The sequence below is a fragment of the Crocuta crocuta genome, unplaced genomic scaffold (assembly GCF_008692635.1).
Source record: "Crocuta crocuta isolate KB4526 unplaced genomic scaffold, BGI_CrCroc_1.0 scaffold33, whole genome shotgun sequence".
In the NCBI taxonomy this organism is placed as follows: Eukaryota; Metazoa; Chordata; class Mammalia; order Carnivora; family Hyaenidae; genus Crocuta; species Crocuta crocuta.
The window spans coordinates 1,177,043-1,194,774 of NW_027529203.1; the positions used below are offsets into that span (position 1 = coordinate 1,177,043).

A 17,732-nucleotide genomic window follows, 5' to 3' on the forward strand; every position below is an offset into this window, starting at 1 on the left:
GGGGGGGGGAGGAAGTGTGATAGGAGTATCTATCTTCTTTTCTTACCTTCTTCAATGTATTCTTTCTTATTTCCATGCTTCACCAAGTGCTATAATCTCTCACTCGAAATCCTTGGCTCTTGTGACCAAATGCTGTGTTTGTTCCAATCTCTATTCTTTAGTAGAATTTTTGTCACACAGGTAATGGGACACTACAAAAGACTTTACTCTGATCTTTAGAAGTTTTATGCCAGATCTTCTGCCTCTGGGCCATGAGCAAATGTCCCATGGAATAACTAGTTGTGCACCTATGCTTTTCTGGACATTAAGGTACCATGACTTCCTGAACAGACCTCAAAATCTCTGTTGGTTTCTCTTTTCCTCCAGTAGAGTCATTCTGGGTATTCCAAGCACACTCCTAAATCTGCATCTGGAACAGACAAGTAATCCCAGGGAGGAAATGGCTACAGATTATTAGCTCACCTAAGAAAAGCTTATCTCTTCATTCAGTTCTCACTCCTATAGTTCTTACTACGTCTGCACTAGTTTGCTGTTTTCTAAAATATTATTATAATTTACATATTTTCTAATTATTATAGTGAGAGTATCAGCTTGTCATTATGTGCCTCATCCTGTCCAGAAACAAGCCCTTCAGTAGTTATTTTTACTTATTTTTATATATTTTCAAGCATGAATATACGTCTGGGTGCATTACAGGAGCCCACAAATATTCCATTAGAATTTTTAGTGATGTTAAAACTGTAATCACTGGTAATTCCATTGTGATAAAGAAGTACATAAATATTATCTAAGATAGGCACATATGTATAAGAAATAATAAGACATCAGGTGAGTTAAGGATAATCATAAATACTTTTTCCCAAATAGCAGCTAAAAGTATTTAATTAGTGACAAATAACAGATAAAATGTATCAAATGAACACTCTTTGTTAAACATTAAATATATAGTTATCAGAAAACATGTAATTTTCCTCTCAACAGTGGATGCAACTAAGTTGGAACCATGATACAGTTAACCAAACTCAGATCACATCACTAGTAATAATGAAAAATGTAGGACTTAAAACCAGGTCTTGGAGTTAACAGTTGAATTTTTAACCTCTAAGCTATAATATTTTCTTTAGATGAGATCAGGTGCTTTTAGGGTATAATATTTTCTTTAAAATTACCCAAGTATTTCACTTCTATCTATGATATAATAGATTATTCCAAAAAAAGGACATTTTCCTTAAATCAGTAGAAGTGAATTTCTCTATACTTTAATAAAAGAATGCATGTCACTAGACTTTAGCTCTTCTATATATACATAGAGCCATTAAGATATTTCAGTCAAATTATATTCTTGACAATCTCTACATGACAAAACGTTTTCATTGAGAAATATTTTTTACAGATATATTAAATTGGTTCATGTCCCCCCAATATCCATGCCCTTCCCCAAACTTTAGAATGTGACCTTATTTAGAAGTAGGTAGGGTCTTTGTAGAGATAATCAAGTTAAGATACAATAATTACACTGGCTTCTAATTACATGACTGTTGGTGATGTAAGAAAATAACAGACATAAAGAATGCCATGTGAACATGGAGGCAAAATAATACAGCTGCAAGCCAAAGATTTCTGATAAACACCAGTAGCTAAGAGAATGTCATGAAATGGATCTTTTTTTCCTTCACAGAGAATATGGCCTGCAGACAACTTGATTTGGACTTCTAGCCTTCAGAACTATGAGAAAATGATTTTCCATTGGATAATCTACCCAGTTTGTGTTCCTTTTGTTATAGCAGCCCTCAGAAACTAATTAGGCTTTTGATGTTGAGAAGCAGAGTGCTGTTTTAAGAAATACCTAAAAATATGAAAGTCATTTTGGAATTGGGTAATGGATAGAGGCTAGAAAAATTTTGACGCCCTTGATACAAAAGTCTAGATCATCGCATAATATTTGACAAATGCTGTCTTGACCCTGTTTTGACATCATTGCTAAAAAAATTCTCAATTCCTTTCAAGGGGAGTTTGCTAAATCCACACCTCAACTGTTTGTCTTATCAGGCTTTAACACACCGATTGCAATGTACAACTCAACTTTCAGATGCCCTGACACCAAACATGTAAAGATAGCCTCTTCTTCCTTGGAACCATGGAATCCTTCACAATACCCAATCCAAAGGAAGCCTATATAACCTAATCTAACTGCACCCTCTTGCCATACATACACAGCCTATAGCTTCAAATTGCTATTATACTTTCCCTGCTGCAACCCTCTGTTTAGTCCTGTAGCCTTCTCTTGCCTGGAGCTGGAAGTAATAGGGAATTCTTTTTTCTTCTATCCATGAGTTAGTGTGTTGTGTCAACTATCATCAGAACCTAACAAATGTTAAAACAATAAAACATCCCTTCAAGAGACTTTCGATAGATATATGGTTGTTAAAAGCAATTCTAGTGAGGACTTAGAAAGAATAGGGAAGAGCAGTAGAGAATGAACTTATTATTCATATGTATCCTTATGAACAGAATTTTGGCTGAGAAAATTTCCAAGCAAAATGTGGAGGTACAACCTGATTTTGCTGTTAGTGTAAAATGCAAGAGGAATGATAAATTAAGGAATTGATTGCAAAGCAAAAATAAACCAGCACATGATGATTTGGAAAATCATCAGCCTATCCAGAGACCAAGGTCTGGAAACAGAGTCAAGTGCATAGCTGGAAAATCTCTTGTTAAAGCTATCAGGTGAGTGACTTGTGATTAGGATCAGCCATCTCAGCAGAATCCAGGAATAGAGAAGCAGTTATCCAGGGAAAATTTGTGGAGGACCCTCTTGTCTGATAGCATAATGCCCGTGCATTGCATAAAAGTGGTTTTTGAGAGTTTCAAGCACTTCCTGCTTGGACTAAAAGGAAGAGAAATAGAATGAAATAAAGGAAGATTGACTCGAGAAGAAGGCAGAGACTGATGCCTGGGTGGCTCAGTCAGTGAAGTGTCAGACTTCGGCTCCGGTCACGTTCTCTGGGTTTGTGGGGCTAAGCTCTGCATCAAACTCTGTGCTGACAGCTCAGAGACTGGAGCCTGCTTCTGATTCTGTGTCTCCCTTTCTCTTTGCCTCTCCCCCACTCATACTGTCTCTGTCTCTCAAAAATAAACATTAAAAATTTTTAAAAAAAGAAAGAAAAAGGAAGAAGGGAGGCAGAGACACAGACGCAGGTAGTACTTCCCTGGGACAAGAGCATGGGCTCATTGTCCCATGGGCTCAGAAGACAGAGCATTAAGCTATAGGGGATTATTTTCTGGTGTTAAAATCTAATAAATTTCCTCTGGTGTGTTTTGGACTTACCTGGAACCCATTATTCCCTTTTTGTTCCCAACTGTTCATTTTGGAATATGATATGTATTTCATGTCTGTCCCTCTATTATAATTTGGAAACAGATAACTTGTTTCATCATATACAGGTCCACAGATGGAGAGAAATTTTGCCTTAAGATAAGTCATACCCTTGGTCTCACCCATAATATTATTTTATATAAAACTTATATATGTATATACACATATGTACAAGTATATGTCATATACTATATACTATATAGCCGAGGTATTGACATAATTTATTATGTAAGTTGATAAAATTTCAAATAGTGTTACTCTCAATGTTTAAGGCAAAGCTTACATTCATTTTGGCATATACTTTTAAGCTGTTGACACCTTGAAGCAGTGCAGAGTAATAGAAATACCACTGAAGTTGAAATTAGAAGCCCTCAGTTCCCTCCTAGTTTCATCTGTTTCCTCACAATAAAATTATGCTGAAATCTGTATCACAATAATGTTATGAGTGCCTAGCACTGTGCCTGATATGAAAGTATAAGATCTGTAAATAAATGTTATGTGACCCTGAATGTTTGCAATCGCACCCTTATGGAGGATCACTTTAGCTGGAGAAAAGTGTAATCAGCATGATGAGAATAGCCATAAAAAATTAAAAATTGTAACAAAAAAAAGGTGACATTGTATTGAACTAGTTGAAATCTTCTGTTAAAGTTATGTAAACTTACTCAAATGGGTAGGAGAATAGAATAGACAATGAACTACATGGAGACTTAGTAATGGAATTAGAATCAGATGTTCAAAGCACCAGTCAAGATACAGCAGAATGTTACAGTTGTTAGCACGAAAGTCTTGATTTAAATTCTGGCTTTTCCATTTATAAGCCACTTGATCTTGGGCAAATTATTTAATCTCTCTGTGCCTCAGTGTTTTGTTTTTTGTGTGTTTGTTTTGTAATGTATATATATCCCATTGAGTTGCTGGGATCTTAATATATCTTAATAATATTAATTATTAATCTTAATTATCTTAATAATATTAAGATAATATACAAAATAACCTCAAGATATCTGTTCAATGGTAAATCCTAAACAAATATGATTTACTTGTATTTCTCCATGTCCAACCACTGTGAGACTTCCATAGGACCACTTATAATCCATAACCTTCAGTTCACATATTTTAGCAGCAGCTCAGTGTTTGAGGTAGAAAAAAGTTAGAATCATAAAAGATTAACATTCATACCACCTGAAGGTGGGACTAGGTTAGTTTGCCTTGTGTTTCACCAGCTTGTGGAACTCTTTGGATTAAATGGCAGATGTCTATCGACTGATGAATGAATAAATAAGATGTGATAGATGATAGATGATAGATAGATAGATAGATAGATAGATGATAGATAGTTCACTAGATAATAGATAGATAATGGAATATTAATTAGCAATCAAAAAGCATGAGATCTTGCAACACATGGATTTGCTGGAGTCCAGCTCTAGCCAGGTTCAGGGGTCCCTGAAGGATGGACGGTGTCAGCAAGGGAGGGAGAGAGCCCCAAGAATATTTCTGGTCACCAGGCAGACATCTCTGTCCTGTCAGTTTGAGTCAAACAATTATTTATTTTTAACAGAACATTTATTTAACTTTAACAGAACATTATTTATAGGTCAAACATTAACATGGCATCAGGAAATGGAATTTTTAAATGGATAGTTCTCTGTGATAAGATGTTTTAGAAAATGTACAGAAACAGGTTTTACAAAGTCTTCTTGCAGAACTACCCCAATTATAGTGAGGTTGAGTAACTAAGAAAACAACAGGGTGTTCACATTTTAATAACACTAAGATTAAGTCATAGGTTTGTAGATACTCTTATCCATCCTCATCACAGCTGACAGGGTAAGGGAAGGTGTTTGTGGAATGTAGGCCTTAGGGAAGGGGCTGCTATACACCATCAGTTAGCAAAGGTATATGTAGTAACTTATGTTCTGTTCTTATCTGTTCCTTCTCTCTAAGTTAGGCTCTTTGTCTCTGGGCAAGACTTGATTTTCCAGTTATATGCTTTATGGCACCAGAGAGCCAACCGTACCTTTAAAGAGTTTAGCTCATTTCCAATACATAGCATAGCCTCTTCGAGTGCATTTACCTTTGTGTCTAGTTTTATGACTTCTTGAATAGCTAGGGCATGAGAGACATTTTTGGTTAGCTGATTTATATGTTGAGTTGTATGAACATCTTGGACTAATGCAACAGTAGAAACAGAATTGTACATTTAAAAGTCAGTCTTTTATGAGTAAGGGTCATTAGCCTGTTCATAGTTCAAGGGAAAGTATGGAGGGAAACAGGACCTGCCAGAGATATGATGTCTGTTCCCATAATCGAAAGAAGAAGTTCCCACAGTAAGTTCCTTCACAAGGTGCAATCATCATACCAGGGCCAGACTAAGGGGACAAGTCTCTACCGATACTGATCAACAAGGTACTTTGGGGGTCGATGTTCAAGCAGAAATAATTGAGTGGGGGTGGATACCAGTCATCATCTGATTGTCCAGAGACCGTTTAAACTTGCTTTAACCTCTCCAGGAGTTTTCTCAACTAGTGGGCTCAGAATGGCTCCCAACATGGATTGAACTAGAGTATATTATGCTAAGCAAAGTTAGGAGAAATATCATATGAATTTACTCATATGTAGTATTTAAGAAAAAAAGCAGATGAACATAGAAAAAAGGAAGGGAAAATAAAACAAAAACAGAGAGGAAGGCAAACTGTAAGAGTCTCTTAAATAGAGAACAGACTGAGGGGGATGGGATAAATTGATGATGGGCATGAAGGAGAACTCTTTTGGGGATGAGCACTGGGTGTTATATGAAGGGGATGAATCACTGGATTCTACTCCTGAAACTAATACTACACTGTATGTTAACTAATTTGAATTTAAATAAATAAATTTAAAATAAATAAGGCAGAAGGGAGGACCTGCTTGTTTTCAACCTAGACCTTAGCAAACTAGAAGCTTCCACCTTCTAGCTCTTGGAACACTAGCACTTAGCACCCAGACATCCTGCTGTGAGGAGAGGACCTGAGACCTGCAGACCAGCAGCTGCACCAGACTCTCAGCTGAAATCCAGTACCACTTTGCCAGGTTTATATTTAAGCCTTCTTGGGAGTGGATCCTCTAAGCCCCAAGTAAGCTTCTACTATTAAGACCAAGCAGAGCAGAGACACACCATCCATTCCCAATGAACCCTGCCCAAAATGCAGATCTGTGAACTGAATGATTTTTGTTTTTAAGTCATTATATTTTAAAGTGGTATTTTAAACACCAATTGATTACCCTCCATGTATTCCCTAAATGATATCTGCCATTTAATTTTATTGGAAACAAAATTCAGATGATAGGACTGAAGTTAAATAGCTGCCTAATGTTCACAATGATTAACAGATTTATAAACAGAGCTTGTATTTGTGTATCAACCTTCTCAATCTTCATTTATATCATAGTTTAATGCATGACTGCTCAATAGGCTCTCCTGGAACTTGGAGTACAATACATTGGAGTCTGTATATATTATATCTTATTTTATCATTCCTTTTTGTTCTGAAAAGATAGAAAACTGCCTATTTGCTTTTGTAGGCATCTCCTTGGAAGACTTATGAAAGAGTTAACTCAGATACCACTTTTTATGTACTATTTGACTTTGTTACCCTAACAACCGATCATCAATCAATTAATATAATTTAACATCATTTGAGCCACCAAGGCTAGGAAATAGTGGATTGCTGTTTTATTACAGGTGATTTGCATTATTCATCTAAGTACTTATAAGGGCCTACTCTAACTAAGACCCCAGAGATCTAACTTTTACCCCTCTGCTCACATCAAAAGCATAAAACTGTAAGTAGTGTAAAGAAGAGATTTCAGAATTTGAGAACCAAGTGAAATGATGTATCCCTCTTGGGAAATGCCTTTTCCTGCATCTTTTAGATAGCTTAAGCCAATTAGCTGGAATTATAGTTGAATTGAATATGTAAATTTATATAAAGTTTGCCTAATTAAATCCATAGGGTGGTGCAGCATCTGGGTTTAAAGCCCAGCAGTTGTAAAGAGACTTTGCCTGCAGGCTCAGGTGTTGTGAAGGCTTGTCCAGTCCTTGAGTGGAATCTTCAATTCCTTAGGTGGTGCCTGGGGACAGCTATGAGGCTCCTGTTTAAGCCCAGAAGATAATAGCTGCCTCAACACGAGCAAGAGCCACTAGGAACGTGAGGCTATATTATTCCTGAATGTAGGGTGGTGTTCATAAGCTCTTCATGAAAGGAAGCATTCTGTGTTATTAATCTGAGCTGTCTGTTTTCCTGTTTATGCTTATGAACAAGGATGGAAAAAGAGGTGGACCAGATGATCTGAAAGAAAAATTATGCCACATATTTTAATTTTTCACTATTTAAAATGTAAAACTAAGCTCCTTCTAAATAGGTTGTGTAATACAGATTTTTTAAGATGTGCTTGAAAAATTTTGTCTACTCAAGATGATCTGCCTGCACCAAAAGAAATTTTGATACTTTGCCAACTATTCTGTTAAACCAAGCATTTGATATACATCGAAACTTACCTTGACCTTGTAATACAACAAATACCTAATCTTAATAAAGATACCAGCATGTAGACCCTTAGTTAAGATATATAAAATAATAGATGTTATCAGAAAACAGTATGTTTTAACTCAGCTCGTGCCATGATAGCTGCTTTGGTTACAAATTATCCTCACTTTTGTGACTGAAATCCAATGACTCCAAACTAAAATTTAGCAACAAGGAATTTTTAAATAGTGATTGGGGTGAAAATGATAGTTAAATTATAGAGCACTGATATAAGGATGCAGTGAAGGTAGAAAATATATGAACATTAAGTGCCTTTATTATTCATTTTACATTTCATCAGGTACCACATGGCATGAAAATACGCTGTCTTAGTTCATTTCCTTGCTACCATCACTGATCTACCCCACTCTTGGCTGCTGGATTTCTTTTTTAAGTCACATTCCTTAGGGGCTACCTAATATTGCAAGGATAAGATTGATGAGGACTCCCTGAATAAGCTTAAAAATTTGCACACTAAAGATAATCCCACTTTATTTAATGTCAGCTGAGTGAAAGGACAACATAAATAAAATAGTTCTATCTGAGGCGTCATGTTCTCAAAAGATGTTTCATGGTGTGCTTTATATCTGATTCATTTATAATTAGTACAAACAGTCACAAAGTCTCCTTTACACATTTTGAAGTATACACTATAAGTAATGATTGCTGTTTTCAAATATACGAATATAGATTTTTAGGTTGGTATATTTGGCAGGGGTTTTGTATATTTTCGTGTGCAAATCAGTGATCTAAGAACCTTGACATAATGACTGGAAGAGTATGTTCTAGTTTTGGTAACTTATCTCTAAACAATGGGAGGACAGAACTATCATCAGTTATACTTCAGGTTTTATGATAGGTTATTATGACATATTCAATCAAGTTAATGTATGATTTGACTTTGTTACACTAATGATCTATCATCAATCAGTTATTATGCATATTAATAGCAATTACTGAATGTGGTTTTGTTTTTGTTTGCTTGTTTTTAGATCAATATAAAAATGAGTTCATTACATGAGATTTCTTTTTGGTATGTGGGATTTTTTTTTGAAGGGTTTTATTCAATAGGACTTGATACTGGGCAAAGTACCAGGCTGAGATGGTAGGATGTGGTCAGAACAAAGAGATAATACCTTGTGATGACAGGTGATTTTTTTTCAATCACAAGCAATTTTCTCTTCATAATATTATTCAATTTAATTGGAAATTTCAATGGAATATATTGTTTTTATATGAACCTTTTATAGAATGCTAAAATTTCTTAACCACAACATTAAGTTTTATTTCATCAATGATATTGACAAGGTTATCACCAAATTCAAGAAATAAGTTTATAAAATTAAAGATGCTGATTTGAGAGAATGCATTAGGGTTTCTTAACAGAAGCATGATCATTCTTCAGAAAACATTGTATAGACATGGAAACATGTTCATATGGAAACAATGCAGTGAATTTAAAAGATTCGAGGATTTACTGGTTGATTAGTGTAGACTGATAGCCATACGAAGGCATGATTTTTAATACACAAATTTCTACTTTTATTTTATCACACTCCTACATATTATACACATATAATGAACATAAATATAAATACACCTATAAATTATCAATCTTTGTCAAACTATGTATTGATATATATCTTGACCTAAAATAAACTAGGCACTGAGTTTGAATTAATGGATATGACAGAAAACATGGTAGAACATTGGAGAGCCTTTATTTTCTGATTATCTTGAAGAGGGTAAACAAATTTCTAAGAGGTTTCTAGATGGGCCATCAGAGAATTTTTCTGCAATAATTTCTACTTGTTAATATCATTAGCCAAAAAAATGTACATCCAGTGCAGTATTATTTCAGAAGTATATCAGTAATAAATGCTACAGTAAATGACTACATATAAAAATCTAAACCATTTGATTATAAGACTTTAATCATCAAGTCATAGTCCATTTTCACATGCAAAATACTGAAATACTGCATGGGTGAAGGGCTAGAGTTCTGACTTCAGGGGGCTTATTTTAAAGGTAAGTGGAAAACGACAAGTATGAAAAAGGTTTAACACTAGTAAACAATGCAAATAACAGTTCAGAATCATCATATGAGAAATGGTTTAGGCCATCTGCACTGTAGAAGTTTAATAGATTCGGGACAATGGGACAAAGCAGCCAGTCGGGAGAACTTGACAATCAGGAAAGTAGTGGAAAGGCAGAGAGAAAGTTAGCATTATAGGCAAACAATTCAGACACGTTGAAAAGGACAAAATATACTTAAGGTGGGACAGATTGAAGAAAGTATTTTTTCTTTTGACACTTTTCTAATAAGTACATGGATTATTAAGTTGACATTTAACAATAAAAAGCTAATGGTAGCCCACTTTACTCTGTGCCAGATGCTATCATTTTGCAAATATTGATCTATGATCTAGATGTCCACAGCCTTACCTTGTTCTCAAACAAGAAACAGGAGGCACAGAGAGGTCAATTGACTTACCCAGACCATCAGTTTAATTATTAGTGGAACAGATTTTTAAACAAGGGCGTCTGATTCCAGATACCACACCCCTGGATATTTATGTTCCATCCTTATGTTTTAAATCCACTTTAAAACACTGCATATTCTTTAAAGCTAATAAGAATATTTCCTTTATTGTAGTCCCAGTCAAATCCACACATAAGCACAGCATAGAAGGCTCACAAGCTCACAAATTTTTCTTTGCCTCGGGTTCTTCACACCCTTTCAAGTTTCAGGTAAAGGTAAATGATCTAAAAATGTAAAGTGCAGGACATCACACATTACAACCATTAACCAATAAATATTAAGCAAATAATAAATAGTAGAAGAAGTAGCAGCAGAGGGAATAATAATATTAAGGCAGTAAGATGATAGTAAAGACATTGCTACTTTTTACTATGTGTTAGGCATTATTCTAATCACTTCATGTTTTAAAGCTTCAATTTTCAGGGCCACCTGGGTGACTCAGTCAGTTGAGCATCTGATTTTGGCTCAAGTCATGACCTCGAGGTTTATGAAGTCTGGCCTCACGTTAGGCTCTGTGCTGACGGCTCAGAGCCGGGAGCCTGCTAAGAATCCTATGTCTCCCTCTCTCTCTGCGCTTCCCCTGCTTATGCTCTGTCTCAAAAATAAATAAAACCTTAAAAAATGTTCAATCTTAAAGCACTCTAAAATTTAGTGATATTACTGTCCCATTTACAGTTCAGGAAAATGAGTCACAGAGAGTTTAAATAAATTTCCCAAATGTACATAGTTCTGGAGTCCAAGCTCAGAAACATTGTTTTCAATTAAGTTTCATTTAATATGCATTTATCTGTCTGTAAATCAGTAATTTCCAATCTGTAGAGGCATATTTTCCAAAGGACCAAGCCAGAGTGAGCCATGGAGGCTATATTTAAATCACACCCATTCATATGGCTTTTGTAAAGCCATATGAGCTTTTGTAAATAATTTGTATATTTATTTTACCAGAGTGCGGGTTACATGGTAGATGTATTCAACACTTAATTGTGTTAGATTTTCAGAAATAATTGAGCTTATTTCTAACTCTGGGATAAAGAAGTTAATTCCAAAATGCTTCAGAGGTGGCATTTCTGTTAAGTTTGTCTTTAGATTTAAGGGTTTTTTTGGATTTTTTTTTTCTTTTGTATTAAAGTATCTTTGGCTCAGGGGGCGCCTTGGTGACTCAGTCAGCTAAGCCGCTGACTTCGGCTCAGGTCATGATCTCTCACGGTTTGTGGGTTTGAGCCCCAAGTAGGACTTTGTGCTGACAGCTTAAAGCCTGAAGCCTGCTTTGGATTCTGTGTCTCCCTCTATCTCTGCTCCTGCCCCTCCCACTCATACTCTGTTTCTCTCTCAGCAATAAACATTAGAAAATTAAAAAATAAAAGGAGTATCTCTGGCTCTTAAAACTGCCTGAAAAACTTTCCTGCAACAATTGAAGGGTCTTAGCAGAAAGTCTATCATAAACCCTGCACATTTTTTAATCTCTCTCTCCATGTGTGTTTGTGTGTGTATATATATACACAGACAGAAAGCATATATGTATATTTTAGTTTTACAGAAATCTTGTAGACAGTAGTGTTCTCGTATACCCATGACTAGTTTCTAATGTTATTAACACCTTGTATTAGCATAATATGTTTGTTATAATTAATGAAACATTATTGATACATTTTTATTAAAGTCTTTCAGGTAGATTTATTTAGTTTTTATCTAATATATTTTCTGTGTCCCAGAATCTCATAGAAGATGCCTTGTTATATTCAGTTGCCATGTCTCCTTAGGTACTTTTTGTCTGTGACAGTTCCTCAGACTTTATTTTTTGACAGTTTTATTTAGGTATGATTAACATACAAAAAGCTGTACATATTTAATATATACAACTTAATTAGTTTGAGGGTAAGTATATATCTCTAAAACCATCACTGTAATGCATGCCATAAAAATATCTATCACCTTCAAAAGCTCCCTCTCATTCCTTTTAATTATCATTACCCTTATTGATGAGAATACAACATAAGATGTACTGTGTTAGAAAATTTTTGGGTGCCTGGGTGTCTCAGTTGGTTAAGTGGCCAACTTCAGCTCAGGTCATGACCTCATAGTTTGTGAGTTTGAGCCCCGCATTGGGTTTTGTGCTGACAAATCAGAGCCTGGAGCCTGCTCCTGATTCTGTGTCTCCCTCTCTCTCTCTGCCCTTCCCCTGCTTGCACTCTCACTCTCAAAAAATTAAATACTAAATTAAAAGAAAAATTTGAAGTTTACAATATTTTTAACTACACATAAAATACTATATAGTAGATCTCTAAGACTTACTCATCTTACACAATTGAAACTTTGTACCCTTCGACTAATAATGCTCCATTTCCTTCTCTCTCCTACTCTGTCAGCCATCAGTTTGCTTTCTGTTTCCATGAATATAGCTATTTTAGATCCATCATATACGTGTAATCATGCTGTATTTGTCCTTATATGCTTGGCTTATTTCACTTAGTTTACTGTTCTCTGAATCCTACGTTGTAACAAAAGGCAGAATGTCCTACTTTTTAATGGCTGAATAATACTCCACTTTATGTATCTACCACATTTTCTTTATTTTTTCATTTATTCACAGGAACTTAGGCTCTTCTAAATCTTGCCTATTATAAATAATGTTGCAATGAATATGGGAGTGCAGATATCTCTTCAAGATCCTGATTTTAGTTCCTTTAGATGTATGCCCAGATTAGGATTGCTGGATCACATGGTATTCTATTTAAATGTTTGAGGAACCTCTATACTATTATTCATAGAAGCCGTAGGAAAACATATCCCCACTAATGGTGTACATGTTTCCAGTTTCTCCATATCTTTGCCAACATTTGTTAACTTTTTGTTTGTTTTGTGGTTTATTTTGATTTTGGTAATAGCCATCATAACAGATATGAGATGTATCATTGTAGTTTTGGTATGCATTTCCCTAACAATTAGTGGTGTTGAGCATCTTTTCATGATCTTGTTGGTCATTCGTGTGTCTCCTTTAGAGAAATATCTATTCAGCTACTTTGCTCATTTTTTAATTGGGTTATTTCATTGTTTATTCTTGAGTTGCAAGAATTACATATATATGTTGGATATTAACTCTTTAGTATATATACATTTGGGAAGTCTTTTCTCCCATAGGTTTTGAGTTTATTTTGTTGATTATTTTTGTTGTGTAGATTATTTGTATTTTGTGCCACTTGTCCATTTTTGCTTGTGTCTTTGCTTTTGGATTCACTTCTAAGAAATCATTGCCAAGAACAGTGTGAAGAAGTTTTTTCCTTATGTCTTCTATGAGTTTTATGGTTTCAGGTCTTATGTTTAAGCCTGTAATCCATTTTGACTTAATTAATTGTACTTATAATTCAAGACAAGGGTCCAATTTCATTCTTTTGCCTGTGAATATTTCATTTCCCCAGTACCATGTATGGAAGAAACTGTCCTTTCCCCATTGTGTATTCCTGTGTTGAAGATTGTTGACTGTTTATACATAAGTTTATTTCTAGACTTTCTACTCTGTTTTTCATGTTTATTTATTTATTTTGAGAGGATGAGAGAGAGAATGACAGAGAGAAAAAGAAAGAATGAGCAGCGGAAGGGCAGAGAGACAGGAAGAGTGAATGCCAAGCAGGCTCCATGCTGTCAGCACAGAGCAAGACATGGGGCTGAATCCCAGGAAAAATGAAATCATGATCTGAGCCAAAATTAAGGGTCAGACACATAACTGACTAAGCCACCCAGGTGCCCAGAGACTTTCTATTTTATTCTATTATTCTGTATGTCACTTTTTATGCCAGTATTATATTATTTTGATCACTATAGCATTATAGTTTGAAATCAGGAAGTGCGATGCCTCCAGCTTTCAGCTTTGTTATTATTACTCAAAATTGTTTGTCTGTTTTGTGGCTTTTGACTCACATGAAATGTAAGAGTGCTTTTTTTTTCTGTAAAAAAAACCCATTGAGATTTTGATAGTGATGGAATTGAATTTGTAGATTAGGTAGTGTGGGTGGCCATTTAACCCATACTAATTATTCTAGTCTATGAATATGTGATATCTTTCCATTTATTTGTGTCTGCTTTAAGTTATTTCATCAATATCTTAATATTTTCAATGTATAAGCACTTTATCTCTTTGGTTAAGTTTATTTCTATTTTACTCATTATGATGCTATGTTATATGGGATAATTTTCTTAATTTCCTTTTGTGATTTTTCATTGATATATGGAAAAGCAACTGGTCTTTGGATAAAGATCTGTGTCCTGCAACTTTAATGAATTTGTTGATTAGTTCTAAACATTCTTTTGAGAGGTCTTTAGGGCTTTCACATACAGGGTCATGCCATCTGCAAATACAAATTTACTACTTGCTTTCCAATTTGGATACATTTCTTTCTTTTTCTTGCCTAATATCTCTGTCTAATGTCTTACAGCACTTTGTTGAATAATAGATGTGAGAGAGGGGTTTTGGAAGATGGTGGCAGAGTAGGACAACCCTAGGCTTCCCTCATCACACAAACGATAGCTATCAAATCATTCTAAATACTCCAGAAATTGACCTGAAGACTGATAGAACATACTATACAAATAAAGGAAGAGAGACCACATAAAAATAAGTAGGAAGTTTGGAGACATGATTTAGGGGATAAATGGATCGAGATCACTGCAGATCGGAAGGAGCCACGGTCATGGAGAAGGGCAAGAGAGACAGAGAGGAGGACAAAGGGGAATGTACAAGACTGTTTCTCCAAAAGCGTTAGCTTGGAAAACAAGAGGGGCTGAGCTCTTGTAACCAACAGGACTTAACACTTGAAGTTTTAAAGGTCAGTGGGTTTGGCTGTCATAGAGCCTAAAGGGTACTGCCCTGCTCCTAGGGAGAAGGCAGGCAAACAACCCAGGGGAAGACAACATGGAAATATGAATCTAAAGAACACTTGGAGCACAGAGCAGGGAAAGAGTTTGCTCTTTTCAGAGCATGTCCTTGAGAGGCAGCGTTCACCTCTCCAGAAACAAAGGAGCTGGCCAGTGACATTTCCCTCCCCGACTCCTCAGCATAAACACAGAGGTACCTGCAGGTAGGCTGCCTAACTTGCTTGCACTGAGCTTTACCCCCCATATTCTGGTGGGACTTTCTTAGTCACACTTGCTCAGTTCCAGTATGGTAGGCCCCTCCCGACCAAAGACCAGCACAAAGCTCTGCCCACATCAGATCTCCTGACTAGACAGTTCTGCAGGGCCTCATTTCACAAGCAGACTAGAGTATACCTAGTTAACACTTGCCACTTTCAATCCAGGAACCAAACACTGCTCACAGCAGGCAAGTAGAGGTACTGCAGGTGATTGGCCTGATAAAGTGACAAAACACAACAACAGAGCACACACAGCACACATGGGAGACACTTCCTGAAGCTCCAGGCCCTAAGCACTCTATGACCTCTTCTTCATAAGACCATTATTTAAGACTCAGTAGACATAATTGTCTTTTCTAACACATGGAAGAAGGCAGAGACTTAGATAAAATGCCAGGGCAAAGGAAGTCATCCCAAGCAAAAGACAAGATAATACCATAGTTAGATATCTAGTGAAACAGATATAAGTAACATCCCTGATGGAGAATTTAAAACCAAAATCATAACAATACTCATTGGGCTTAAGAAAAGAATAGAAGATATCAGTTAGACTCTTGCCACAGAGATAAAAGAATTAAAAATAATCAGAGATTAAGAGTGCAGTAAATGAAAGTGGAAACAGACTTGATGAAATGAACAGTAGTCTAGAAGAAGCAAAAAAAAAAAAAATGAATTAGTGACTCAGAAGACAAAGTAATGGAAAGCAATGAAGCTAAACAAAAAAGAGAAGAATTAGGCAACAAGAGAATAGATTTAGGGAATGCAGTGACTCCATCAAATGTAATAACATTCATTTTATAGGAGTCCCAGAATAAGAAGAAAGAGAAAAGGGGGTAGAAAATTAATTTGAAGTAACAATAGCTGAAACCTTCCTTAATCTAGGGACAGAGAGAGACATCTAGATCCAGGAGGCACAGAGAACTCCCATCAAAACAAAAGCGGGCCAAGACCAGAACTTATTGTAATTAAAATTGTAAATATAGTGATAAAGAAAAAAATCTTGAAAGCAGTCACACAAAAGAAGTTCCTAACTAACAAGGAAAGACTCATAAAGCTAGCTGGAGACTTCCCAACAGAAACATGACAAGCCAGAATGGAGTGGCATGATATATTCAATGTGCTGAATGGGCAAAATCTGCAGCTAAGAACATTCTATCCAGCAAGGCTATCATTTAGAATAAAAAGAGAGATAAAGAGTTTCCCAGACAAAAAATAGAGGAATTCATGGCTACTAAAGTACCATGCAGGAAATATTAAAGGAGACTCTCTGAATGCAGAAGAGAGACCAAAAGTGACAAAGACAAGAAATAATCAGAGAAAATCTCCTGAAACAATGATAAAAGAAGTAAAAAAGAAAAAAAAAAGAAAAAGAAAGAAAGAAATACATGGCTATCAATAATTACTTTGTAAGTAAACACTTTAATCAAAGACATAGGATGTCAGAATGGATTAAAAGAGAGAGAGAGAAAGAGACAGAGACAGAGAGACAGAGAGACAAGGTCTACTATCTCTATTCTGCCTACAATTGTAGACTAAAAGACAACTGCAGATTGAAAGTGAGGGGATTAGAAATATTTATCATGCAAATGGATGTCAAAAGGAAGCCAGAGGGGTACCTGGGTGGCTTAATTGGTTAAGCATCTGACTCTTGATTTCAGCTCAGGTTATGATCTCATGGTTCATGGATTTGAGCCCTGTGTCACACTCCATGCTGATGGCGTGGAAGTGTCGATCCTGCTTGGGATCATTCTCTCTCTCTCCTTTTGTCCCTTTCCCATTCTCTCTCTCTCCCTCCCCTTTTTCTCCTTTCCCATTCTCTCTCTCTCTCTAAAATAAATAAATAAACATTAAAAAAAAGAAAGCCAGAGTAGCAATACTTATAGCAAACACAATAGATTTGAAAACAAAGACTGTAGGAAGAGACAAAGAAGGGCAGTCATTTCATAATAAAGTAGACACTTGAATAAGAAGACATAACAGTTGTAAATATTTATGCACCCAAATCAAAGTACCCAGATATATAAAACCAATAATAATTAACATAAGGTATTAATTGATAATACAGTAATAGGAGGGGACTTTAACATTCCACTTATACAAATAGACAAGTCATCTAA

The 17,732-nt window shown here is 35.7% G+C and overlaps 1 protein-coding gene across 6 annotated transcripts in view; it reads left to right on the top strand.

Moving 5' to 3' along the window:
* Positions 1 to 17,732, top strand: part of LOC144226839 (uncharacterized) — a 394,135-nt gene that overhangs the window by 88,262 nt on the left and 288,141 nt on the right. The window contains exon 4 of one of the 6 annotated variants that reach the window (XR_013333758.1): positions 1,679 to 2,723. The exons of the other annotated variants lie outside the window; for them this stretch is intronic. The gene's annotated coding sequence lies outside the window, so the exon portion shown is untranslated. Of the gene's footprint in view, positions 1 to 1,678; positions 2,724 to 17,732 lie in introns of those variants that run through there. 6 annotated transcript variants of the gene reach the window in all.